This window comes from Rana temporaria, chromosome 4 (genome assembly GCF_905171775.1).
Source record: "Rana temporaria chromosome 4, aRanTem1.1, whole genome shotgun sequence".
NCBI lineage: Eukaryota > Metazoa > Chordata > Amphibia > Anura > Ranidae > Rana > Rana temporaria.
The window spans coordinates 481,678,655-481,706,260 of record NC_053492.1 but is presented as its reverse complement, the minus strand read 5'-3'; positions in this window follow the sequence as shown (position 1 = coordinate 481,706,260).

Sequence of the window (27,606 nt, the reverse complement as noted above, 5' to 3'; positions counted from 1 at the left end):
ATGATCAGAATTCTAATGATAAGACTTCTAATGATCGGACCTTCCAATGATCGGATTTCTAATGATCAGAATTCTAATGATAAGACTTCTAATGATCGGACCTTCCAATGATCGGACTTCCAATGATCGGACTTCCAATGATCAGACTTCTAATGATCGTACTTCCAATGATGGGACCTCCAATGATCGGACTTCCAATGATCGAACTTCCAATGATCAGACTTCTAATGATCGTACTTCCAATGATGGGACCTCCAATGATCGGACCTTCCAATGATCGGACCTCCAATGATCGGACCTTCCAATGATCGGACTTCCAATGATCGGACCTTCCAATGATCGTACCTCCAATGATCGGACCTTCCAATGATCGGACTTCCAATGATCGGACCTTCCAATGATCGGACCTCCAATGATCGTACCTCCAATGATCGGACCTTCCAATGATCGGACTTCCAATGATCGGACCTTCCAATGATCGGACCTTCCAATGATTGGACTTCTAATGATCGGACTTCTAATGATCGGACTTCCAATGATCGGACTTCCAATGATCGGACCTTCCAATGATCGGCCTTCCAATGATAAGACTTCTAATGATCGGACCTTCCAATGATCGGACCTTCCAATGATCGGACCTTCCAATGATCGGACTTCTAATGATCGGACCTTCCAATGATCGTACTTCCAATGATCGGACCTTCCAATGATCGGACTTCCAATGATCGGACTTCCAATGATCAGACTTCTAATGATCGTACTTCCAATGATGGGACCTCCAATGATCGGACTTCCAATGATCGAACTTCCAATGATCAGACTTCTAATGATCGTACTTCCAATGATGGGACCTCCAATGATCGGACCTTCCAATGATCGGACCTCCAATGATCGGACCTTCCAATGATCGGACTTCCAATGATCGGACCTTCCAATGATCGGACCTCCAATGATCGGACCTTCCAATGATCGGACTTCCAATGATCGGACCTTCCAATGATCGGACCTTCCAATGATCGGACCTTCCAATGATTGGACTTCCAATGATTGGACTTCCAATGATCGGACCTTCCAATGATCGGACCTTCCAATGATCGGACCTTCCAATGATCGGACCTTCCAATGATCGGACCTCCAATGATCGGACTTCTAATGATCGGACTTCCAATGAATGGACTTCCAATGATCGGACCTTCCAATGATCGGACCTCCAATGATCGGACTTCCAATGATCGGACCTTCCAATGATCGGACTTCCAATGATCGGACTTCCAATGATCGGACTTCCAATGATCGTACTTCCAATGATCGTACTTCCAATGATCGGACTTCCAATGATCGTACTTCCAATGATCGTACTTCCAATGATCGGACTTCCAATGATCGTACTTCCAATGATCGTACTTCCAATGATCGGACTTCCAATGATCGTACTTCCAATGATCGTACTTCCAATGATCGGACTTCCAATGATCGGACTTCCAATGATCGGACCTTCCAATGATCGGACTTCCAATGATCGGACCTCCAATGATCGGACTTCTAATGATCGGACTTCCAATGAATGGACTTCCAATGATCGGACCTTCCAATGATCGGACCTCCAATGATCGGACTTCCAATGATCGGACCTTCCAATGATCGGACCTCCAATGATCGGACTTCCAATGATCGGACCTTCCAATGATCGGACTTCCAATGATCGGACTTCCAATGATCAATAAGCAATCAATGTCCTCAAAGACGGTGGGTGCTGGCAATGCACAAGGCAAAAAATCTATGAAAATAATTCATGGACAGCCGCACACCAAAATGAACGATCATTGGAAGTCCGATCATTGGAAGTCCGATCATTGGAAGTACGATCATTGGAAGTCCGATCATTGGAAGTACGATCATTGGAAGTCCGATCATTGGAAGTCCGATCATTGGAAGTCCGATCATTGGAGGTCCGATCATTGGAAGGTCCGATCATTGGAAGTCCGATCATTGGAGGTCCGATCATTGGAGGTCCGATCATTGGAAGTCCGATCATTGGAAGGTCCGATCATTGGAAGTACGATCATTGGAAGTCCGATCATTGGAAGTACGATCATTGGAAGTCCGATCATTGGAAGTCCGATCATTGGAAGTCCGATCATTGGAAGTCTGATCATTGGAAGGTCCGATCATTGGAAGGTCCGATCATTGGAGGGTCCGATCATTGGAAGGTCCGATCATTGGAAGTCCGATCATTGGAGGTCCGATCATTGGAAGTCCGATCATTGGAAATCCGATCATTGGAAGGTCCGATCATTGGAAGGTCCGATCATTGGAGGGTCCGATCATTGGAGGTCCGATCATTGGAGGTCCGATCATTGGAAGGTCCGATCATTGGAGGTCCGATCATTGGAGGTCCGATCATTAGAAGTCCGATCATTGGAAGTCCGATCATTGGAAGTCCGATCATTGGAAGTCTGATCATTGGAGGTCCGATCATTGGAGGTCCGATCATTAGAAGTCCGATCATTGGAAGTCCGATCATTGGAAGGTCCGATCATTGGAAGTCCGATCATTGGAAGTCCGATCATTGGAAGTCCGATCATTGGAGGGTCCGATCATTGGAAGTCCGATCATTGGAAGGTCCGATCATTGGAAGTCCGATCATTGGAAGGTCCGATCATTGGAAGTCCGATCATTGGAAGTCCGATCATTGGAAGTCCGATCATTGGAGGGTCCGATCATTGGAAGTCCGATCATTGGAAGGTCCGATCATTGGAAGTCCGATCATTGGAAGGTCCGATCATTGGAAGGTCCGATCATTGGAAGTCCGATCATTGGAAGGTCCGATCATTGGAAGTCCGATCATTGGAAGTCCGATCATTGGAAGGTCCGATCATTGGAAGTCCGATCATTGGAAGGTCCGATCATTGGAAGGTCCGATCATTGGAAGTCCGATCATTGGAAGTCCGATCATTGGAAGGTCCGATCATTGGAAGGTCCGATCATTGGAAGGTCCGATCATTGGAAGTCCGATCATTGGAAGTCCGATCATTGGAAGGTCCGATCATTGGAAGTCCGATCATTGGAAGGTCCGATCATTGGAAGGTCCGATCATTGGAAGGTCCGATAGCCGCACACCAAAATGAACCTAAAAAGGAGCCTTTATTGGTGTAAAAAGGATAAAAAGCACTACAAAACACAGCACAGCAAGCAGTGGGGTAAAAAACTGACGCGTTTCGCACAATCAGTGCTTAGTCATAGCTAAAACATAATAAAATGTATTGTAAATATATAGTGCTTTAGAGGCGATCACATGACCCATCACCGCCAATGATGTTCACCGGCCACCTAGATGCTGACAGGTAACAGCCGTGGACATCAGAGGCCGGAGTGCAATGAATGGAAAACAACAAAATGATTCAAAATAATTCTTGTTGACAAAGTAAAATGTAAAATATAAGCGATATATATATATATTGATGAGAAAACGCTGAGCTGTAGAGCGACATTTCCCTGGTGGGTCAGACATTCCAGGACATAAATCTCACGATATAATCAATGTGCAGGGAGGTGCGGAGAGGGAGCGCCACAGATCAATACATACAAATGTCCGAGGATAAGACTCACACTATATATACAAACAATAAAGACTCCAAACATCTGTGCAAAAAGTGACATAAATGTATATTGATAAATATACAAAAAGTGTTTCAATGATGTGAGGAGAAATCTATTGTTTGATAATATAAGAAGAAATTAACCCCTTGGGATCCACGAAAGACGTCCACAGCGCGGCTCCCAAGTGCCGGGTGGACGTCCCTGGACGTCCTATTGTTGTCATTCCCCGTGCGTGCCACTGGGTGGCGCGCAGCGGGGAAACAACGTGCCCGGCGCATCGCTTGGGAGCCGATGCGTGTGCCTGGTGGCCGCGATGTCCGCCGGGTACACGCGATTGTCGGTAACACAGCAGGGACGTGGAGCTCTGTGTGTAATGATGGGGTGTAAACACAGAGCTCCACGTCCTGTCAGGGGAGAGAGGAGACCGATCTGTGTCCCTTGTACATAGGGACACAGCATCGGTCACCTCCCCCAGTCAGTCCCCTCCCCCCACACAGTTAGAACACACCCAGGGAACACATTTAACCCCTTCCTCACCCCCCTAGTGTTATCCCCTTCACTGCCAGTCACATTTATATAGTAATGAGTGCATTTTTATAGAACTGATCGCTGTATGAATGTGAATGGCGCCAAATTTGTGTCAAAAGTGTCCGATACGTCCGCCGCAATATCGCAGGCCTGACAAAAAAAAATCACAGATCGCCGCCATTACTAGTAAAAAAAAAAAAAAAAAAAAATCTATCCCCTATTTTGTAGGCGCTATAACTTTTGCGCAAACCAATCAATATACGCTTATTGCGATTTTTTTTTTAACAAAAATATGTAGAAGAATACGTATCGGCCTAAACCGAGGGAATTTTTTTTATTTTTTAAAAAATTGGGATATTATTCTAACAAAAAGTAAAAAATATTGTGTTTTTTTTCAAAATTTTCTGTTTTTTTTTTATGTTTATAGCGCAAAAAATAAAAATCGCAGAGGTGATCAAATACCACAAAAATAAAGCTCTATTTGTGGAGAAAAAATGATAAAAATATAATTTGGGTACAGTGTTGTATGACCGCGCAATTGTCATTCAAAATGCGTCAGCGCTGAAAGCTGAAAATTGGGCTGGGCACGAAGGGGGTTTAAGTGCCCAGTAATGAAGGGGTTAATCAATGTTGTTGTGAAACAGCAGATGTGAATAAGGCCCCTTTCACACTGAGGAGTTTCTCAGGCGGTACAGCGCTAAAAATAGCGCTGCTATCCCGCCTGAAAAACTCCTTCACTGCAGACTCAATGTGAAAGCCGGAGGGCCCGAGGGCCGTCACACTGACGCGATGCGCTGGCGGGAGACAAAAAAATCTCCTGTCAGCGGCATCTTTGGAGCGGTGAGAGGAGCGGCGTGTATACCCCTCCTTCCCAATGAAAACAATGGGAAACCGCGGCAATACTCTATAGAGGCGCATTGCGGGCGGTATTAACCCTTTATCGGCCGCTAGGGGGGGGTTAATACCGCACCGCTAGCGGCTGATTCCCGCGGCAATCCCGGCGGTACAGCGCCGCTATATTTAGCGGCGTTATACCGCCACCGCAGCTCCCACCCCAGTCTGAAAGGGGCCTAAGTGTAGTGATGAACAATGTGAACATGAGATGAAGTGTGAGTGACAATGTATCAAGTAAAACAATGTAGCAATTTAGAAGAAAGAAAGGAGTGAAGATATGGCGTGATCTCAAATAGGTAGATTCAGAAAGAGTTAGGCCGGCTTATCAGTAGATACGCTGACCTAACTCAGAATCTGCGCCGACGTATGTTTAAGTGTATTCTCAAACAAAGATACGCTTAAACCTATCTAAGATACGATGGCTTGCGCGGTCCTATCTTACATTGTAATATTTTGGATAGCCGCTAGGTGGCGCTTCCATTGCGGTCGGCGTAGAATATGTAAATTAGTAGATACGCCGATTCACGAACGTACGCCCGGCCGACGCAGTACTTTTACGTTTCCGTAAGCCATTATCAGGCCTAAAGTTATTCCATCTATTAGATGGAATAGCAATGTTAAAGTATGGCCACCGTTCCCGCTTCGAGATTCGAAATTTTTACGACGTTTGCGTAAGTCGTCTGCGAATAGCGGCTTACGTTGTTTACGTCCACGTCAAAATCAATAGGCCTGTACGGCGTGCACACTGGAAAATGTAGGAGCCAGGCGCATGCGCAGTAATGAAAGAAAAGTCAAAAACGTGAGGTCAAGCCTTATTGTCATCAAACACGCCCCCCTTACACACATTTGAATTTGGCGCCCTTACGCCCGCCCGCTTTAAGCTATGCCGCCGTAAATTAGCAGGCAACTTCTTCTTCTTCTTCTTCTTCTTCTTCTTCTTCTTCTTCTTCTTCTTCTTCTTCTTCTTCTTCTTCTTCTTCTTCTTCTTCTTCTTCTTCTTCTTCTTCTTCTTCTTCTTCTTCTTCTTCTTCTTCTTCTTCTTCTTCTTCTTCTTCTTCTTCTTCTTCTTCTTCTTCTTCTTCTTCTTCTTCTTCTTCTTCTTCTTCTTCTTCTTCTTCTTCTTCTTCTTCTTCTTCTTCTTCTTCTTCTTCTTCTTCTTCTTCTTCTTCTTCTTCTTCTTCTTCTTCTTCTTCTTCTTCTTCTTCTTCTTCTTCTTCTTCTTCTTCTTCTTCTTCTTCTTCTTCTTCTTCTTCTTCTTCTTCTTCTTCTTCTTCTTCTTCTTCTTCTTCTTCTTCTTCTTCTTCTTCTTCTTCTTCTTCTTCTTCTTCTTCTTCTTCTTCTTCTTCTTCTTCTTCTTCTTCTTCTTCTTCTTCTTCTTCTTCTTCTTCTTCTTCTTCTTCTTCTTCTTCTTCTTCTTCTTCTTCTTCTTCTTCTTCTTCTTCTTCTTCTTCTTCTTCTTCTTCTTCTTCTTCTTCTTCTTCTTCTTCTTCTTCTTCTTCTTCTTCTTCTTCTTCTTCTTCTTCTTCTTCTTCTTCTTCTTCTTCTTCTTCTTCTTCTTCTTCTTCTTCTTCTTCTTCTTCTTCTTCTTCTTCTTCTTCTTCTTCTTCTTCTTCTTCTTCTTCTTCTTCTTCTTCTTCTTCTTCTTCTTCTTCTTCTTCTTCTTCTTCTTCTTCTTCTTCTTCTTCTTCTTCTTCTTCTTCTTCTTCTTCTTCTTCTTCTTCTTCTTCTTCTTCTTCTTCTTCTTCTTCTTCTTCTTCTTCTTCTTCTTCTTCTTCTTCTTCTTCTTCTTCTTCTTCTTCTTCTTCTTCTTCTTCTTCTTCTTCTTCTTCTTCTTCTTCTTCTTCTTCTTCTTCTTCTTCTTCTTCTTCTTCTTCTTCTTCTTCTTCTTCTTCTTCTTCTTCTTCTTCTTCTTCTTCTTCTTCTTCTTCTTCTTCTTCTTCTTCTTCTTCTTCTTCTTCTTCTTCTTCTTCTTCTTCTTCTTCTTCTTCTTCTTCTTCTTCTTCTTCTTCTTCTTCTTCTTCTTCTTCTTCTTCTTCTTCTTCTTCTTCTTCTTCTTCTTCTTCTTCTTCTTCTTCTTCTTCTTCTTCTTCTTCTTCTTCTCGTTTTTGACTTTTCTTTCATTACTGCGCATGCGCCGGGCTCCTACATTTTCCAGTGTGCACGCCGTACAGGCCTATTGATTTTGACGTGGACGTAAACAACGTAAGCCGCTATTCGCAGACGACTTGGAAGGTTCGATCATTGGAAGTCCGATCATTGGAAGTCTTATCATTGGAAGTCTTATCATTGGAAGTCTTATCATTGGAAGTCTTATCATTGGAAGTCCGATCATTGGAAGTCTTATCATTGGAAGTCCGATCATTGGAAGTCTTATCATTGGAAGTCTTATCATTGGAAGTCTTATCATTGGAAGTCTTATCATTGGAAGTCTTATCATTGGAAGTCTTATCATTGGAAGTCTTATCATTGGAAGTCTTATCATTGGAAGTCTTATCATTGGAAGTCTTATCATTGGAAGTCCGATCATTGGAAGTCTTATCATTGGAAGTCCGATCATTGGAAGTCCGATCATTGGAAGTCCGATCATTGGAAGTCCGATCATTGGAAGTCCGATCATTGGAAGTCTTATCATTGGAAGTCTTATCATTGGAAGTCCGTCATTTTTTTACAACACTGCTTGCTGTGCTGTGTTTTGTAGTGCTTTTTATTCTTTTTACACCAATAAAGGCTCCTTTTTAGGTTCATTTTGGTGTGCGGCTATCGTACTTCCAATGATCGTACTTCCAATGATCGTACTTCTAATGATCGGACTTCCAATGATCGGACCTTCCAATGATCGTACTTCCAATGATCGTACTTCTAATGATCGGACTTCCAATGATCGGACCTTCCAATGATCGGACTTGTAACGTTCCCACGTTTTCTCTTCTCCTTCATTGTTTATTTTATATAATAACCTCTTTTCCTGAACCTGCTAAATATATCGGAGAATTCCTCGGTAAGATGTCAGAATTCCGTCGTTTTCTCGTCTCCAGGATCCCAAACATCACAAAGTGCGCAGATCTTCTATTTATAGGAGGCACCGCGATTTTCCTTCTTTCTCCCAGCACTCTGAAGGAATGATTAAACGTTAGATGTGCCGGGCACGCTGAGAAGCGGCCGGGGACATGAGCTCCACGCTCTGGAGGTTCTGATTCTAGGAAGGGGGCGGCGGCCCTGTCTGGGAACCTTCCAGGAGACCAATCACCAACGAGGTGACCAAAAAGCTGAACTGAAATTCTTATCATCGATTAGCCGTCACTAAGGGTGCGAGCGGCCTGATCGTCGCTGATCCAAACAAGCATGCAGCAAGTGAAGACATAACTCCTGATTGGCATCCTTGTTGTGGGTTAGTGACTCCTGTTGTGTCACCGGCTGGCCACATCTTCTGGTGCCCGTCCCCCATGTGCATAGCCAGGTGGTAATGGAGTAACCTGTACTGAGGCACTAGGGGCATCCGGGGCCCGGAATCTTCCCCATGGCAGGGGCCCCTCCAGAAGGGCCCAACACCCCCCAGTAGCCCATTCCATACCTTCCTCTGGCCATATAGAGAACAGCAGAGATGAGCCAAGCTGAAGAATGGTTCTCATACCATTAGAGGTCCAAGTCCCACATCTCAAGCCCCAAAAGTCCTGCACCCCCCCACCCTCCCCGGTGAGAGCCTCAAGAATCCAATCATTTCATGCCTTGGCCCTACTTCCCAGAACCAACTCTCCAGGTGGACTCCTGCCAGACTATTTATACAGGTCCCCACCCAAGATGCCCCACACTGGCGGGGAAGGAGTGCCACCTCCTCACTGTCTATGGTGCCATCAATGGCATCTTCTTCCAGTCTTGTGACTTCAGCCAAGGATGACATCATTCCCAACCATGTAGATAGGAGTTTCATCATCCATTGTCTCTATACTCCCATCATCCCTTGTCTCTATACTCCCATCATCCATTGTCTCTATACTCCCATCATCCATTGTCTCTATACTCTCATCATCCATTGTCTCTATACTCTCATCATCCATTGTCTCTATACTCTCATCATCCATTGTCTCTATACTCCCATCATCCATTGTCTCTATACTCCCATCATCCATTGTCTCTATACTCCCATCATCCATTGTCTCTATACTCCCATCATCCATTGTCTCTATACTCCCATCATCCATTGTCTCTATACTCTCATCATCCCATTGTCTCTATACTCCCATCATCCATTGTCTCTATACTCCCATCATCCATTGTCTCTATACTCCCATCATCCATTGTCTCTATACTCTCATCATCCATTGTCTCTATACTCTCATCATCCATTGTCTCTATACTCCCATCATCCATTGTCTCTATACTCCCATCGTCCATTGTCTCTATACTCCCATCATCCATTGTCTCTATACTCCCATCATCCATTGTCTCTATACTCCCATCATCCATTGTCTCTATACTCCCATCATCCATTGTCTCTATACTCCCATCATCCCATTGTCTCTATACTCCCATCATCCCATTGTCTCTATACTCCCATCATCCCATTGTCTCTATACTCCCATCATCCCATTGTCTCTATACTCCCATCATCCATTGTCTCTATACTCCCATCATCCATTGTCTCTATACTCCCATCATCCATTGTCTCTATACTCCCATCATCCATTGTCTCTATACTCCCATCATCCATTGTCTCTATACTCCCATCGTCCATTGTCTCTATACTCCCATCATCCATTGTCTCTATACTCCCATCATCCATTGTCTCTATACTCCCATCGTCCATTGTCTCTATACTCCCACCATCCATTGTCTCTATACTCCCATCATCCCATTGTCTCTATACTCTCATCATCCATTGTCTCTATACTCTCATCATCCATTGTCTCTATACTCCCATCATCCATTGTCTCTATACTCCCATCATCCATTGTCTCTATACTCTCATCATCCATTGTCTCTATACTCCCATCATCCATTGTCTCTATACTCCCATCATCCATTGTCTCTATACTCCCATCATCCATTGTCTCTATACTCTCATCATCCCATTGTCTCTATACTCCCATCATCCATTGTCTCTATACTCCCATCATCCATTGTCTCTATACTCCCATCATCCCATTGTCTCTATACTCTCATCATCCCATTGTCTCTATACTCCCATCATCCATTGTCTCTATACTCTCATCATCCATTGTCTCTATACTCTCATCATCCATTGTCTCTATACTCTCATCATCCATTGTCTCTATACTCCCATCATCCATTGTCTCTATACTCCCATCATCCATTGTCTCTATACTCCCATCATCCATTGTCTCTATACTCCCATCATCCATTGTCTCTATACTCCCATCATCCCATTGTCTCTATACTCCCATCATCCCATTGTCTCTATACTCTCATCATCCATTGTCTCTATACTCCCATCATCCATTGTCTCTATACTCCGATCATCCCATTGTCTCTATACTCCCATCATCCCATTGTCTCTATACTCCCATCATCCATTGTCTCTATACTCTCATCATCCATTGTCTCTATACTCCCATCGTCCATTGTCTCTATACTCCCATCATCCCATTGTCTCTATACTCTCATCATCCATTGTCTCTATACTCTCATCATCCATTGTCTCTATACTCCCATCATCCATTGTCTCTATACTCCCATCATCCATTGTCTCTATACTCCCATCATCCATTGTCTCTATACTCCCATCATCCATTGTCTCTATACTCCCATCATCCCATTGTCTCTATACTCCCATCATCCCATTGTCTCTATACTCCCATCATCCATTGTCTCTATACTCCCATCATCCATTGTCTCTATACTCCCATCATCCCATTGTCTCTATACTCCCATCATCCCATTGTCTCTATACTCCCATCATCCATTGTCTCTATACTCCCATCATCCATTGTCTCTATACTCTCATCATCCATTGTCTCTATACTCCCATCATCCCATTGTCTCTATACTCCCATCATCCCATTGTCTCTATACTCCCATCATCCCATTGTCTCTATACTCCCATCATCCATTGTCTCTATACTCCCATCATCCATTGTCTCTATACTCCCATCATCCATTGTCTCTATACTCCCATCGTCCATTGTCTCTATACTCCCATCGTCCATTGTCTCTATACTCCCATCGTCCATTGTCTCTATACTCCCATCATCCATTGTCTCTATACTCCCATCGTCCATTGTCTCTATACTCCCATCATCCATTGTCTCTATACTCCCATCATCCATTGTCTCTATACTCCCATCGTCCCATTGTCTCTATACTCCCATCATCCATTGTCTCTATACTCCCATCATCCATTGTCTCTATACTCCCATCATCCATTGTCTCTATACTCCCATCATCCATTGTCTCTATACTCCCATCATCCATTGTCTCTATACTCCCATCATCCATTGTCTCTATACTCCCATCATCCCATTGTCTCTATACTCCCATCATCCCATTGTCTCTATACTCCCATCATCCATTGTCTCTATACTCCCATCATCCATTGTCTCTATACTCCCATCATCCATTGTCTCTATACTCCCATCGTCCATTGTCTCTATACTCCCATCGTCCATTGTCTCTATACTCCCATCGTCCATTGTCTCTATACTCCCATCGTCCATTGTCTCTATACTCCCATCATCCATTGTCTCTATACTCCCATCATCCATTGTCTCTATACTCCCACCATCCATTGTCTCTATACTCCCATCATCCATTGTCTCTATACTCCCATCATCCATTGTCTCTATACTCCCATCATCCATTGTCTCTATACTCCCATCGTCCATTGTCTCTATACTCCCATCAGCCATTGTCTCTATACTCCCATCATCCATTGTCTCTATACTCTCATCATCCATTGTCTCTATACTCCCATCGTCCATTGTCTCTATACTCCCATCGTCCATTGTCTCTATACTCCCATCATCCATTGTCTCTATACTCTCATCATCCCATTGTCTCTATACTCCCATCATCCATTGTCTCTATACTCCCATCATCCATTGTCTCTATACTCCCATCGTCCATTGTCTCTATACTCCCATCATCCATTGTCTCTATACTCCCATCATCCATTGTCTCTATACTCCCATCATCCATTGTCTCTATACTCCCATCATCCATTGTCTCTATACTCCCATCATCCATTGTCTCTATACTCCCATCATCCATTGTCTCTATACTCCCATCATCCATTGTCTCTATACTCCCATCATCCATTGTCTCTATACTCCCATCATCCATTGTCTCTATACTCTCATCGTCCATTGTCTCTATACTCCCATCGTCCATTGTCTCTATACTCCCATCGTCCATTGTCTCTATACTCCCATCATCCATTGTCTCTATACTCCCATCATCCATTGTCTCTATACTCTCATCATCCATTGTCTCTATACTCCCATCGTCCATTGTCTCTATACTCCCATCGTCCATTGTCTCTATACTCCCATCATCCATTGTCTCTATACTCCCATCATCCATTGTCTCTATACTCCCATCATCCATTGTCTCTATACTCTCATCATCCATTGTCTCTATACTCCCATCATCCATTGTCTCTATACTCCCATCATCCATTGTCTCTATACTCCCATCATCCATTGTCTCTATACTCTCATCATCCATTGTCTCTATACTCCCATCATCCATTGTCTCTATACTCCCATCATCCATTGTCTCTATACTCTCATCATCCATTGTCTCTATACTCCCATCATCCATTGTCTCTATACTCTCATCATCCATTGTCTCTATACTCTCATCATCCATTGTCTCTATACTCCCATCATCCATTGTCTCTATACTCTCATCATCCATTGTCTCTATACTCCCATCATCCATTGTCTCTATACTCCCATCATCCATTGTCTCTATACTCCCATCATCCATTGTCTCTATACTCCCATCATCCATTGTCTCTATACTCCCATCATCCATTGTCTCTATACTCTCATCATCCATTGTCTCTATACTCTCATCATCCATTGTCTCTATACTCCCATCATCCATTGTCTCTATACTCCCATCATCCATTGTCTCTATACTCTCATCATCCATTGTCTCTATACTCCCATCATCCATTGTCTCTATACTCCCATCATCCATTGTCTCTATACTCCCATCATCCATTGTCTCTATACTCCCATCATCCATTGTCTCTATACTCCCATCATCCATCACTTTCTTTTGGTGGTATTTGATCACCTCTGCGGTTTTTATTTTGTGCGCTATAAACAAAAATACAGCGACAATTTAAAAAAAAAACAATATTTTCTACTTTTTTCTATAATAAATATCCCCCAAAAATATATATAAACATTTTTGTACCTCAGTTTAGTCCGATATGTATTCTTCTACATGTTTCTGGTAAAAAAAATCGCAATAAGCGTTTATCGGTTGGTTTGCGCAAAAGTTATATATAGCGTTTACAAAATAGGGGATAGTTTTATGGCATTTTTTTCTAGTAATGGCGGCGATCAGCGATTTTTTTTTCCGTGACTGCGATATTGCGGCGGACACATCGGACACTTTTCACACATTTTTGGGACCATTGTCATTTATACAGCGATCGGTGCTATAAAAATGCTCTGATTACTGTATAAATGTGACTGGCAGGGAAGGGGTTAACACTAGGCGGCGAGGGAGGGGTTAAATGTGTTCCCTAGGGAGTGATTCTTACTGTGGGGGGAGGGGACTGACTGGGGGAGGTGTCCTTATGTACAAGGACACACCCCCTCTCCCTGACAGGACGTGGAGCTCTGTGCTTACACCCTATCATTACACACAGAGATCCACGTCCTTGGCTGTGTAACGGGCGATCGCGGCCGCCAGGCATGCGCATCAGCACCTCAGTGACGCGGCGGGCACACACGTGCCGGCGATCATGCGCCCCCCAGTGGCCGGAGCAGCCGAGGACGTCAATAGTTGCTCCGAAGCTTAGTAAATCGAGGGGAAGCTCTGCTGACTTCCATCATCCAATCAAAGATGCAGGTTTTTTTATTCTCCTTGCATGTGATTGGAGATTCTTGGCAGTGAAGCTCCTCCCTCATTTACTTAGATCAGCACTTGCAGAGTTCTGCGTCTATTTTCCTTTAGTACCCCCCCCTCCCCCCTCTGTGGGAACGCGGAATGTTCGGAGGGAAGGATCCGCACAGAACAATATTTCTCCTCCGGTGTGAAGAGATCCTGAGGAAGGCCGGCGGCCGGTGATGTGATTTTTCCATTTTCTTGCTTACATTTCACAGGCGGCCTGTAATGCCTTGGCACCGGCCCAGAGCCGCGACTGACGCCGATCATCATCATCAGGTTATACAATATGGTGGCCGCCGGGCCCCCGCTTCACACAGAGATTCCGACTCCTCATAGGAATGTCACCTGGGGGTCACCGAGGAAAAGCGTCACCCACCGAGGAAAAGCGCCACCCACCGAGGAAAAGTGCCACCCACCGAGGAAAAGCGTCACCCACCGAGGAAAAGCGTCACCCACCGAGGAAAAGCGTCACCCACCGAGGAAAAGCGCCACCCACCGAGGAAAAGCACCACAGACCGAGGAAAAGCGCCACAGACCGAGGAAAAGCGTCACCCACCGAGGAAAAGCGCCACCCACCGAGGAAAAGCGCCACCCACCGAGGAAAAGCGTCACCCACCGAGGAAAAGCGCCACCCACCGAGGAAAAGCGCCACCCACCGAGGAAAAGCGCCACCCACCGAGGAAAAGCGCCACCCACCGAGGAAAAGCGTCACCCACCGAGGAAAAGCGCCACCCACCGAGGAAAAGCGTCACCCACCGAGGAAAAGCGCCACCCACCGAGGAAAAGCGCCACCCACCGAGGAAAAGCACCACAGACCGAGGAAAAGCGCCACAGACCGAGGAAAAGCGTCACCCACCGAGGAAAAGCGCCACCCACCGAGGAAAAGCGCCACCCACCGAGGAAAAGCGTCACCCACCGAGGAAAAGCGCCACCCACCGAGGAAAAGCACCACAGACCGAGGAAAAGCGCCACAGACCGAGGAAAAGCGTCACCCACCGAGGAAAAGCGACACCCACCGAGGAAAAGCGCCACCCACCGAGGAAAAGCGTCACCCACCGAGGAAAAGCGCCACCCACCGAGGAAAAGCGCCACCCACCGAGGAAAAGCGCCACCCACCGAGGAAAAGCGCCACCCACCGAGGAAAAGCGCCACCCACCGAGGAAAAGCGTCACCCACCGAGGAAAAGCGCCACCCACCGAGGAAAAGCACCACCCACCGAGGAAAAGCGTCACCCACCGAGGAAAAGCACCACCCACCGAGGAAAAGCGTCACCCACCGAGGAAAAGCGCCACCCACCGAGGAAAAGCGTCACCCACCGAGGAAAAGCGCCACCCACCGAGGAAAAGCGCCACCCACCGAGGAAAAGCGTCACCCACCGAGGAAAAGCGTCACCCACCGAGGAAAAGCGTCACCCACCGAGGAAAAGCGTCACCCACCGAGGAAAAGCGCCACCCACCGAGGAAAAGCGTCACCCACCGAGGAAAAGCGCCACCCACCGAGGAAAAGCGTCACCCACCGAGGAAAAGCGCCACCCACCGAGGAAAAGCGCCACCCACCGAGGAAAAGCGCCACCCACCGAGGAAAAGCGTCACCCACCGAGGGCTCAGACCCCAGGAGTACAGAGCTTATGCAGGAGCAGAGCTGGGCCTTTCCCCAGAAAGCAACACGGGTCATAGTGTGTGGACCGGAACACTGTATAATGATAACATGAGGGACATGAGCCCCCCCCCCCCCCCCATGATAACATGAGGGACATGAGCCCCCCCCCCCCATGATAACATGAGGGACATGAGCCCCCCCCCCCCATGATAACATAAGGGACATGAGCCCCCCCCCATGATAACATGAGGGACATGAGCCCCCCCCCCCCCCCATGATAACATGAGGGACATGAGCCCCCCCCATGATAACATGAGGGACATGAGCCCCCCCCCCCCCCATGATAACATAAGGGACATGAGCCCCCCCCCCATGATAACATGAGGGACATGAGCCCCCCCCCCCCCCATGATAACATGAGGGACATGAGCCCCCCCCATGATAACATGAGGGACATGAGCCCCCCCCCCCCATGATAACATAAGGGACATGACCCCCCCCCCCATGATAACATGAGGGACATGAGCCCCCCCCCCCCATGATAACATGAGGGACATGAGCCCCCCCCCCCATGATAACATAAGGGACATGAGCCCCCCCCCCCATGATAACATGAGGGACATGAGCCCCCCCCCCCCATGATAACATGAGGGACATGAGCCCCCCCCCCCATGATAACATAAGGGACATGAGCCCCCCCCCCCATGATAACATAAGGGACATGAGCCCCCCCCCCATGATAACATGAGGGACATGAGCCCCCCCCCCCATGATAACATGAGGGACATGAGCCCCCCCCCCCATGATAACATGAGGGACATGAGCCCCCCCCCCATGATAACATGAGGGACATGAGCCCCCCCCCCCATGATAACATGAGGGACATGAGCCCCCCCCCCCATGATAACATAAGGGACATGAGCCCCCCCCCCATGATAACATGAGGGACATGAGCCCCCCCCCCCCCATGATAACATGAGGGACATGAGCCCCCCCCCCCCATGATAACATGAGGGACATGAGCCCCCCCCCCCCATGATAACAGGAGGGACATGAGCCCCCCCCCCATGATAACATGAGGGTCACATCCAAGGAGGAGCCCCCCCCCCACCTCTCCTCCATGATAACATGAGGGACACATCCAAGGAGGAGCCCCCCTCGGATGCGCGCACCCAGTGGGCGCGATGTCCGCCGGGCACCGTGACAGAACGATAACGGGGATATGTGAGTGTAAACAAACGGATGCCGGTTCTCTCAGGGGAGAGGAGAGAGATCTGTGTTCCTACTATTCTAGGGAGTCCCCTCCCCCTACAGTTAGAACACACAACAGGGAACACAGTTAACCTCTTGATCGCCCCTAGTGTTAACCCCTTCCCTGCCAGTGACATTTATACAGTAATCAGTGGATATTTGTAGCTCTGATCGCTGTATAAATGTCACTGGTCTCAAATAGTGTCCGATGTGTCCGTCGCAATGTCACAGTCCCGCTAAAAATTACAGATCGCCGCCATTACTAGTAATAATAATAAAAATGCCATAAAACGATCGCCTATTCTGTAGACGCGATATATAACTTTTGTTCGAAGCGATCGATAAACGCTTATTGCGATTTTTTTACCAATAATATGTAGAAGAATTCGTATCGCCCGAAACTGAGGAAAACATTCGTTTATTCCGGCAGCAACACAACTATACACAAAGTAACTCATTCTTTACAGCTGTCATGTGATCTGCTGTGATTGGTCACAGCGATCACATGGTACCGGCAGCAGGCCAGTGCGCTGATCAGTCATCTGCTGTGTCCGGTGGACATAACGGGTGAGAGAGCGCACCGGAGCGCCGCACGTTTGTACTTCTCCTCCAAAGAGATCCGCATGGCAGACACCTTGTGCTATCTTAGTACACAACCCGGTGCTCTGGGAATTCTTTGTCATCTATTAACCCTTCAATTAGAAAAAAAGTCTGTGTACCTCCAATATAACAAAGAGAGGAACCGAGACCCCCGAATATGTCACCGAGACCCCCGAATATGTCACCGAGACCCCCGAATATGTCACCGAGACCCCCCCACCAATGTGACATCATTACTTCTCTCCTCCCCCTTCTATCTCCCGTCATCTCTCCCTATTTCCAATACGTTGTATCATCTCTCCCCATCATTCTTCATCACCCCCCCCCCACACTTCTCTCCTATCACCCCCCCCCCACACTTCTCTCCTATCACCCCCCCCCCCACACTTCTCTCCTATCACCCCCCCCCACACTTCTCTCCTATCACCCCCCCCCCCCCACACACTTCTCTCCTATCACCCCCCCCCCACACACTTCTCTCCTATCACCCCCCCCCACTTCTCTCCTATCACCCCCCCTCCCCCTCCCCCTTCTATCTCCCGTCATCTCTTCCTATTTCCAATATGTTGTATCATCTCTCCCCATCATTCTTCATCACCCCCCCCCCCCCCCCCCCCCACTTCTCTCTATTCACCCCCCCCCCCCACTTCTCTCCTACCCCCCCCCTTCTATCTCCCGTCATCTCTCCCTATTTCCAATACGTTGTATCATCTCTCCCCATCATTCTTCATCACCCCCCCCCCCCCACACTTCTCTCCCCCAACCATCTCCTCTCCTCTCATCTCTTCTCTTTCTCTCTCTCTCTCTCTATGTCTCTCCTCTCCTTTCTCCTCTACTCTCTCTCTCTCTCTCTCTCTCTCTCTCTCTTCTCTCGCTCCTCTCTCTCTTTCTCATCTCCCCCTTATCTCCTCTCTCTTCTCTCCTCTTCATTCCTTCCTCTTTCTTTGTCTCTCCTCTCCTCTCTCTTCTCTTTTATTTTTTCTCCTCTCACTCTGTTCTCTCTCTCCTCTCTCTCGCTCTCTCTTCTCTTCTCTCTCTGCTCTCCTCTCCCTCCCCTCTCTCTCTCTCTTATCTCTATCCTCTTATTTTTTCTCCTCTTTCTCTCTCTCTCTCTTCCCCCTCTTTCCTCTTCTCTCTCTCTCCCCTCTCTCTCTCTCTCTCTCTCTTCTCCTCTTTCTCTCTCTCTCTTTCCCCTCTTTTCTCTCCTCTCTCCCCCCCTTTCTCTCTCTCTCTTCTCTCCTCTCCTCTTTTATTTTTTCTTCTCTCCTCTCTCTTCTCCTCCTTTTCTCTCTCTCTCTCTCTTTCCTGTCTCCTCTCTCTTCTCCTCTCTCTCTTCTCTATTCTCGCTCTCTCTCTTCTCCTCTCTCTGCTCCTCTCTCTCTCTCTCTCCCTCTCTTTTCTCGCCTCTATCTCTCCTCTCTCTTTTCCCCTTGCTCTCTCTCTCTCGCTCTCTCTCTCTCTCTCTCTCTCTCCTCTCTCTCTTTCTCTCCTCTCTCTCTTTCTCTCCTCTCTCTTTCTCTCTCTCTTCTCTTTTCTCTCCTCTATCTCTCTCTCGCCCTCCTCTATCTCTCTCTCTCCCCTCTCTCACTCTCTCTTTCTCTCCTCTCTCTTTCTCTTTCTCTCCTCTCTCTCTCTCTCTTTCTCTCCTTTCTCTCTCTCTCTCTCTCTCTTTCTCTCCTCTATCTTTTCTCTCTCTCTTCTCTTTTCTCTCCTCTATCTCTCCTCTCTCTTTTCTCTCGCTCTCTCTTTTCTCTCGCTCTCTCTGTCTGTCTCTCTCTCTTTCTTTCTCTCGCTCTATCTCTCTCTTTCTCTCCTCTCTCTCTCTCTCTCCCCTCTCTCAGTCTCTTTCTCTCTCTCTCTCTTTCTCTCCTCTCTCTCTCTTTCTCTCCTCTCTCTCTCTCTCTTTCTCTCTCTCTCTCTCTCTCTCTCTCTCTTTCTCTCCTTTCTCTCTCTCTCTCTCTCTCTTTCTCTCCTCTCTCTTTTCTCTCTCTCTTCTCTTTTATCTCCTCTATCTCTCCTCTCTCTTTTCTCTCGCTCTCTCTTTTCTCTCGCTCTCTCTTTTCTCTCGCTCTCTCTGTCTGTCTCTCTCTTTCTTTCTCTCGCTCTATCTCTCTCTCTCTCTCTCTCTCTCTCTTTCTCTCCTCTATCTCTCTCTCTCTTATTTCCTCCACAATGTCCGGATCACCACACATTTGGACCCTCCTGTCGGACATGTTGGCCTCTTTGTATTGATCTCTGATACTGATATGATTCTCTTCTCTCTCTGCTCTCCTCTCCCTCCCCCTTTCTCTCTCTCTCTTCTTTCTCTCTCCTCTTATTTTTTCTCCTCTCCTCACTCTTCTCCTCCTTCTCTCTCCTCCCCTCCTCCTCCTATCTCTCTGTCTCTCTCTTCTCCTCTTTCTCTCCTCTCTTCTCTCTCTCTGTCGCTCTCTCTCTCTCTCTCTCTCTCTCTCCTCTCTCTCTCTCTGTCTCTCTCTCTCTCTTTTCTCTCCTCTCTCTTCTCTCTCTCTTCTCTTTTTTCTCCTCTCTCTCTTTTCTCTCTCTCCGTCTCTCTCCCTCTTCTCTTTTCTTTTCTCTCCTCTATCTCTCGACCTGTCTCTCTCTCTCTCTCTTTCTCTCCTCTCCTCTCTCTCTCTCTCTCTCTCTCTCTTTCTCTCCTCTCTCGCTCTCTCTCTATTATTTCCTCCACAATCTCCGGATCCCCACACATTTGGACCCTCTCTCTCTCTTCTCTCCTTTCTCTCTCTCTATTACTCTCTATGACTCTTGTATTGATCTCTGATACTCTTCTCCTCTCCTCTCTCTCTCTCTCTCTCTCTCTCTTTTCTCTCCTCTCCTCCTCCTGATCTCTGACACTCTTCTCCTCTCCTCCTCCTGATCTCTGGGAAAGGTCCCCTGGAATGATTCCTCAGGACGCTTTTCTCTCCCGGTCACCTCGGATTTTTCTTTAATAATAACTTTGCAGTGAATCATTTTTAGCTCCCCCCCCCCCCCGTTGTGCGATTTGCGTTTCCCCGGTTAAGTGGCGTCATTTCTTGGCTCAGCGCTTCCATCGAACGAATGGACAAGACACTAATGACTGCGCGTGTCAAACCCAATCCGGCGGATGACTCAGGAGGGTGACAGCGCCCCGCCATTGTATTCAGAAACAAATTATCATTCAGTCAATCACTTGGCTCCACAACACAAGGCGCCGCGCGTTGCCCCGGAAACCATTGATGAATCGCGCCTTAAAAACGCCGCCTGAATATTTAAGTAAAAGTCAAATGAAATCAGACGGGTGATATTTTTATACGCGGCGCGTCCTAATGGAGCGGACCGGCCGCATTCGCCAATCTCTATTTCTCAAACAAACCAACTGAAAAATAAAAGTCGCCATTGGATGGAGGGGGCGGGGGATGGAGAAGCCGGAATCGTCAAGGTCACCCCGCGGACAATGAGGGTTTCCATAATCCAGCTGTGGGGGGCAGAAGTCCTAAAAGTTGGTGTTCCCGCTTTGTAGTCAAATATTCGAGAGGCCGTATCTGAGGAAAGACAAAGTGTACGGGGTCCGGGGGGTCCGGGGGGGTGGCCGTATCTGAGGAAAGACAAAGTGTACGGGGTCCGGGGGGGGTCTGGGGGGTCCGGGGGGTGGCCGTATCTGAGGAAAGACAAAGTGTACGGGGTCCGGGGGGTGACCGTATCTGAGGAAAGACAAAGTGTACGGGGTCCGGGGGGGGTCTGGGGGGTCCGGGGGGTGGCCGTATCTGAGGAAAGACAAAGTGTACGGGGTCCGGGGTGGGTCTGGGGGGTCCGGGGGGTGGCCGTATCTGAGGAAAGACAAAGTGTACGGGGTCCGGGGGGTGACCGTATCTGAGGAAAGACAAAGTGTACGGGGTCTGGGGGGTCCGGGGGGGTGGTCTTATCTGAGGAAAGACAAAGTGTACGGGGTCCGGGGGGGTGGCCGTATCTGAGGAAAGACAAAGTGTACGGGGTCTGGGGGGTCCGGGGGGGTGGTCTTATCTGAGGAAAGACAAAGTGTACGGGGTCCGGGGGGGTGGCCGTATCTGAGGAAAGACGAAGTGTACAGGGTCCGGGGGGGGGTGGGTCCGGGGGGGTGGCCGTATCTGAGGAAAGACAAAGTGTACGGGGTCCGGGGGGGGGGGGGGGGTGGCCGTATCTGAGGAAAGACAAAGTGTACGGGGTCCGGGGGGTCTGAGGAAAGACAAAGTGTACGGGGTCCGGGGGGTCCGGGGGGGGTGGCCGTATCTGAGGAAAGACAAAGTGTACGGGGTCCGGGGGGTCCGGGGGGGTGGCCGTATCTGAGGAAAGACAAAGTGTACGGGGTCCGGGGGGTCCGGGGGGGTGGCCGTATCTGAGGAAAGACGAAGTGTACAGGGTCCGGGGGGGGGTGGGTCCGGGGGGGGGTGGCCGTATCTGAGGAAAGACAAAGTGTACGGGGTCCGGGGGGGGTGGGGGGGTGGCCGTATCTGAGGAAAGACAAAGTGTACGGGGTCCGGGGGGGTGGCCGTATCTGAGGAAAGACAAAGTGTACGGGGTCCAGGGGGGTGGCCGTATCTGAGGAAAGACAAAGTGTACGGGGTCCGGGGGGTCCGGGGGGGTGGCCGTATCTGAGGAAAGACAAAGTGTACGGGGTCCGGGGGGTCCGGGGGGGTGGCCGTATCTGAGGAAAGACAAAGTGTACGGGGTCCGGGGGGTCCGGGGGGGGGGCCGTATCTGAGGAAAGACAAAGTGTACGGGGTCCGGGGGGTCCGGGGGGTGGCCGTATCTGAGGAAAGACAAAGTGTACGGGGTCTGGGGGGTCCGTGGGGGTGGCCGTATCTGAGGAAAGACAAAGTGTACGGGGTCCGGGGTGGGTCCGGGGGGGTGGCCGTATCTGAGGAAAGACAAAGTGTACGGGGTCCGGGGTGGGTCCGGGGGGGGGTGGCCGTATCTGAGGGAAGACAAAGTGTACGGGGTCCGGGGTGGGTCCGGGGGGGTGGCCGTATCTGAGGAAAGACGAAGTGTACAGGGTCCGGGGGGGGGGTGGGTCCGGGGGGGGTGGCCGTATCTGAGGAAAGACAAAGTGTACGGGGTCCGGGGGGGCCGGGGGGGGTGGCCGTATCTGAGGAAAGACAAAGTGTACGGGGTCCGGGGGGGGTGGGTCCGGGGGGGGTGGCCGTATCTGAGGAAAGACGAAGTGTACGGGGTCCGGGGTGGGTCCGGGGGGGGTGGCCGTATCTGAGGGAAGACAAAGTGTACGGGTCCGGGGGGTCCGGGGGGGTGGCCGTATCTGAGGAAAGACAAAGTGTACGGGGTCCGGGGGGGTGGCCGTATCTGAGGAAAGACAAAGTGTACGGGGTCCGGGGGGGTGGGTCCGGGGGGTCCGGGGCGGTGGCCGTATCTGAGGAAAGACAAAGTGTACGGGGTCCGGGGGGTGGCCGTATCTGAGGAAAGACAAAGTGTACGGGGTCCGGGGGGTCCGGGGGGGTGGCCGTATCTGAGGAAAGACAAAGTGTACGGGGTCCGGGGGGTCCGGGGGGTGGCCGTATCTGAGGAAAGTCAAAGTGTACGGGGTCTGGGGGGTCCGTGGGGGTGGCCGTATCTGAGGAAAGACAAAGTGTACGGGGTCCGGGGGGGTGGCCGTATCTGAGGAAAGACAAAGTGTACGGGGTCCGGGGTGGGTCCGGGGTGGGTCCGGGGGGTCCGGGGGGTGGCCGTATCTGAGGAAAGACAAAGTGTACGGGGTCCGGGGGGGTGACCGTATCTGAGGAAAGACGAAGTGTACGGGGTCCGGGGGGTCCGGGGGGGTGGCCGTATCTGAGGAAAGACAAAGTGTAGGGGTCCGGGGTGGGTCCGGGGGGTCCGGGGGGGTGACCGTATCTGAGGAAAGACGAAGTGTACGGGGTCCGGGGGGTCCGGGGGGGTGGCCGTATCTGAGGAAAGACAAAGTGTACGGGGTCCAGGGTGGGTCCGGGGGGGTGGCCGTATCTGAGGAAAGACGAAGTGTACGGGGTCCGGGGGGGTGGCCGTATCTGAGGAAAGACAAAGTGTACGGGGTCTGGGGGGTCCGTGGGGGTGGCTGTATCTGAGGAAAGACAAAGTGTACGGGGTCCGGGGGGGTGGCCGTATCTGAGGAAAGACAAAGTGTACGGGGTCCGGGGTGGGTCCGGGGGGTCGGGGGGGGTGGCCGTATCTGAGGAAAGACAAAGTGTACGGGGTCCGGGGTGGGTCCGGGGGGTCCGGGGGGGTGGCCGTATCTGAGGAAAGACAAAGTGTACGGGGTCCGGGGTGGGTCCGGGGGGTCCGGGGGGGTGGCCGTATCTGAGGAAAGACAAAGTGTACGGGGTCCGGGGGGGTGACCGTATCTGAGGAAAGACGAAGTGTACGGGGTCCGGGGGGTCCGGGGGGGTGGCCGTATCTGAGGAAAGACAAAGTGTAGGGGTCCGGGGTGGGTCCGAGGGGTCCAGGGGGGTGGCCGTATCTGAGGAAAGACAAAGTGTACGGGGTCCGGGGGGTCCGGGGGGGTGGCCGTATCTGAGGAAAGACAAAGTGTACGGGGTCCGGGGGGTCCGGGGGGTGGCCGTATCTGAGGAAAGACAAAGTGTACGGGGTCCAGGGGGTCCGGGGGGGGTGGCCGTATCTGAGGAAAGACAAAGTGTACGGGGTCCGGGGGGTCCGGGGGGGTGGCCGTATCTGAGGAAAGACAAAGTGTACGGGGTCCGGGGGGTCCGGGGGGTGGCCGTATCTGAGGAAAGACAAAGTGTACGGGGTCCAGGGGGTCCGGGGGGTGGCCGTATCTGAGGAAAGACAAAGTGTACGGGGTCCAGGGGGTGACCGTATCTGAGGGAAGACAAAGTGTACGGGGTCTGGGGGGTCCGGGGGGGTGGCCGTATCTGAGGGAAGACAAAGTGTACGGGGTCCGGGGTGGGTCCGGGGGTGGCCGTATCTGAGGAAAGACAAAGTGTACGGGGTCTGGGGGGTCCGGGGGGGTGGCCGTATCTGAGGAAAGACAAAGTGTACAGGGTCTAGGGGGTGGGTCCGGGGGGGTGATGAGATATTGGGGGAAGGAAACCACCATTTTCTCTTACGTAATATAATGAATACGTCTAATAATAAAGCTGAGCTAGAAGTTGTGGACCCGACATGAAATTGGCCCAGTTGGCGGTATGTAGTGCAGTTAAGGTCTGAGTGATAATAGAGTCTACTATCCCGCTTCCAATTCCACCCACTGCTCAAGCCCTGAGGAAGGGAGGTCTTTCCCCCCGAAACGCGTTGTTGTATTTGGGGCTCTTGACCAATAAACCATAAAAAGACATCTGAGTGCTGTGAATTTGTGGTAGGTGCTCCTCAATACCCAACCTTTAGAGATAAGCATTGGAAATGTGAGTGTCCTGTGCGGAAGATCACCGGATTGTTAAAGTCAACCTGTCCTTGGCTTAGAAAATGAAAGCCCAGCTCTGGGAACAAGAAAAACTATTGCAGTACACCGCCCCTCCCCCAACACACACACCGCAAGGGTTAAATGCGTTAAGTCTAGGCAGTGGCGTCACTAGGGTTGGCGTCACCTCCCGTCTATAGACCTCGTATCTGATGGGTAAGTCTAGTATAGTCCCAGTGCCTTATTGGTAAGTACTCCGGTATACTCTTGGTAAGTATGATGTTCCATCTAATATGGGGGGGGGGGGTATTACCAGGTGGGGGAGGGGAACGGGGGAGGGCGAGGTCCCCGGAAGGCACCTTGCTGTGTCCGCCCCCGGTAGGGAAGTTGGTGGACGATGTGCTGCTTCCATCAGATTCCAGGATCTCCCCCACACAACATCCCTCCGACACACAACGCGGGGGGAGGGGCCCCATATCACTAGCTGGGACGGGAGGGAGGAGCGAAGCGTGTAGGGGAGAGGCCAACGCTGGAGGAAACCTGGCCAGTGACAGGAGAGTACAAAGGGGGCGGTGACCCTTGTAAATGATGTGGTCGGTGGATCCCTGCGCTGTCACGGATGGGGGTGAAACCATCACAGTCCCATATCACTTCACTTCATATCACTCTGGTAGGTTTCCTTGGGGGTGGCCCGCACCCCCTGCACCCCCATAGTGACGCCATTGAGTCTAGGGAATGTGGAATAAGTTGAAAGACTTTCCCCATTCCTCGCTCTGCTGTGACCGGCCCCCCCCAAAAACCTCTTCTAGGTGATCTGGCTGGTGGTCACACACTTGGATTGGACTGAACCAAAGACACCTTGAAAAAAGATAAATATCATATTGTTGGGGTGCTCTTGTAGGGGTAAGAGAATATCTGGGGAGGGGGGGGGCATGTTGAGTGATTCTCATGGCCTTCTATGTAGGATACCGGAGAGAACGTTCCTTCCAGTCAGTGGTTTCTCTTCTCGCATACAAATGACATCATTACCACGGATACATCAGAAACAGACAATTCTCTTTAAATTTGGGGGCTATAAAATTTCCCCGACAGTCATTGGAGCGCGTGAAGAAAGACTCCGATTTATAGACGGTGTCAGATATTTATTGCCTGCGAGGGGAAGATCAAACTTTCCCAAGAAAAGCTCATCACGCCATCCGTCATACAATGTATATACGGCAGGAAATGTAAACTTCCCACCGCCCATCAATCTCCCAATACAGGAAACCATCGCTTCCAAGATGGAAAATGTCACCAAGCTTTTGTCATAATAGAATTCCCAACGTTTACAAAGTACAAACACAGACAGTGAGCCGGGAATAGAGAGAGGAACGATAACGTGTGAGACAATCAATGACTGATCGATCCTTCATGGTGCCCGAGGATGAGGAGAAGTACATGAAGGACTCAACTTAGAAAGGAATCCCTTCTCCTGGAAAGTCCAACGTTAGACCCCATTCTTGGAAATAGAGAGAGGAACGACAACGTGTGAGACGATCAACGACTGATCGATCCTTCATGGTGCCCCGAGGATGAGGAGAAGTACGTGAAGGACTCAACTTAGAAAGGAATCCCTTCTCCTGGAAAGTCCAACGTTAGACCCCATTCTTGGAAATAGAGAGAGGAACGACAACGTGTGAGACGATCAACAACTGATCGATCTTTCATGGTGCCCGAGGATGAGGAGAAGTCCGTGAAGGACTCAACTGAGAAAGGAATCCCTTCTCCTGGAAAGTCCAACGTTACACCCCATTCTTGAAAATAGAGAGAGGAACGATAACGAGTGAGGCGATCAACGACTGAGCGATCCTTCATGGTGCCCCGAGGATGAGGGGAAGTACGTGAAGGACTCAACTTAGAAAGGAATCCCTTCTCCTCCAACGTTAGACCCCATTCTTGGAAATAGAGAGAGGAACGACAACGTGTGAGACGATCAACAACTGATCGATCCTTCATGGTGCCCGAGGATGAGGAGAAGTCCGTGAAGGACTCAACTTAGAAAGGAATCCCTTCTCCTGGAAAGTCCAACGTTAGACCCCATTCTTGGAAATAGAGAGAGGAACGATAACGAGTGAGACGATCAACGACTGATCGATCCTTCATGGTGCCCGAGGATGAGGGGAAGTCCGTGAAGGACTCAACTTAGAAAGGAATCCCTTCTCCTGGAAAGTCCAACGTTAGACCCCATTCTTGAAAATAGAGAGAGGAACGATAACGAGTGAGACGATCAACGACTGATCGATCCTTCATGGTGCCCGAGGATGAGGAGAAGTACGTGAAGGACTCAACTTAGAAAGGAATCCCTTCTCCTGGAAAGTCCAACGTTAGACCCCATTCTTGGAAATAGAGAGAGGAACAATAACGAGTACGGTGAGATGGTCAATGATCGATCCTTCATGGTGCCCAAAGATGGTCTTCAAAATGTCAATAGAGGACTCAACTAAGGGAAAGGGAATTACCGCTCCAGGCGGGGCGGCTTGGTAATTGGCCTCCTCTCAGAAACCACGGGTGCTGACAATGCGTATAGCAAAAAATAAAGAAATATCTTGGACAGCTGCACTCCGAAAAAGTCTCTTTGTTGCCTTTATTGGTAAAACCACTACAAGCCACAGCAAAAATAGGACACACAGCTGACGCGTTTCATGCCAATA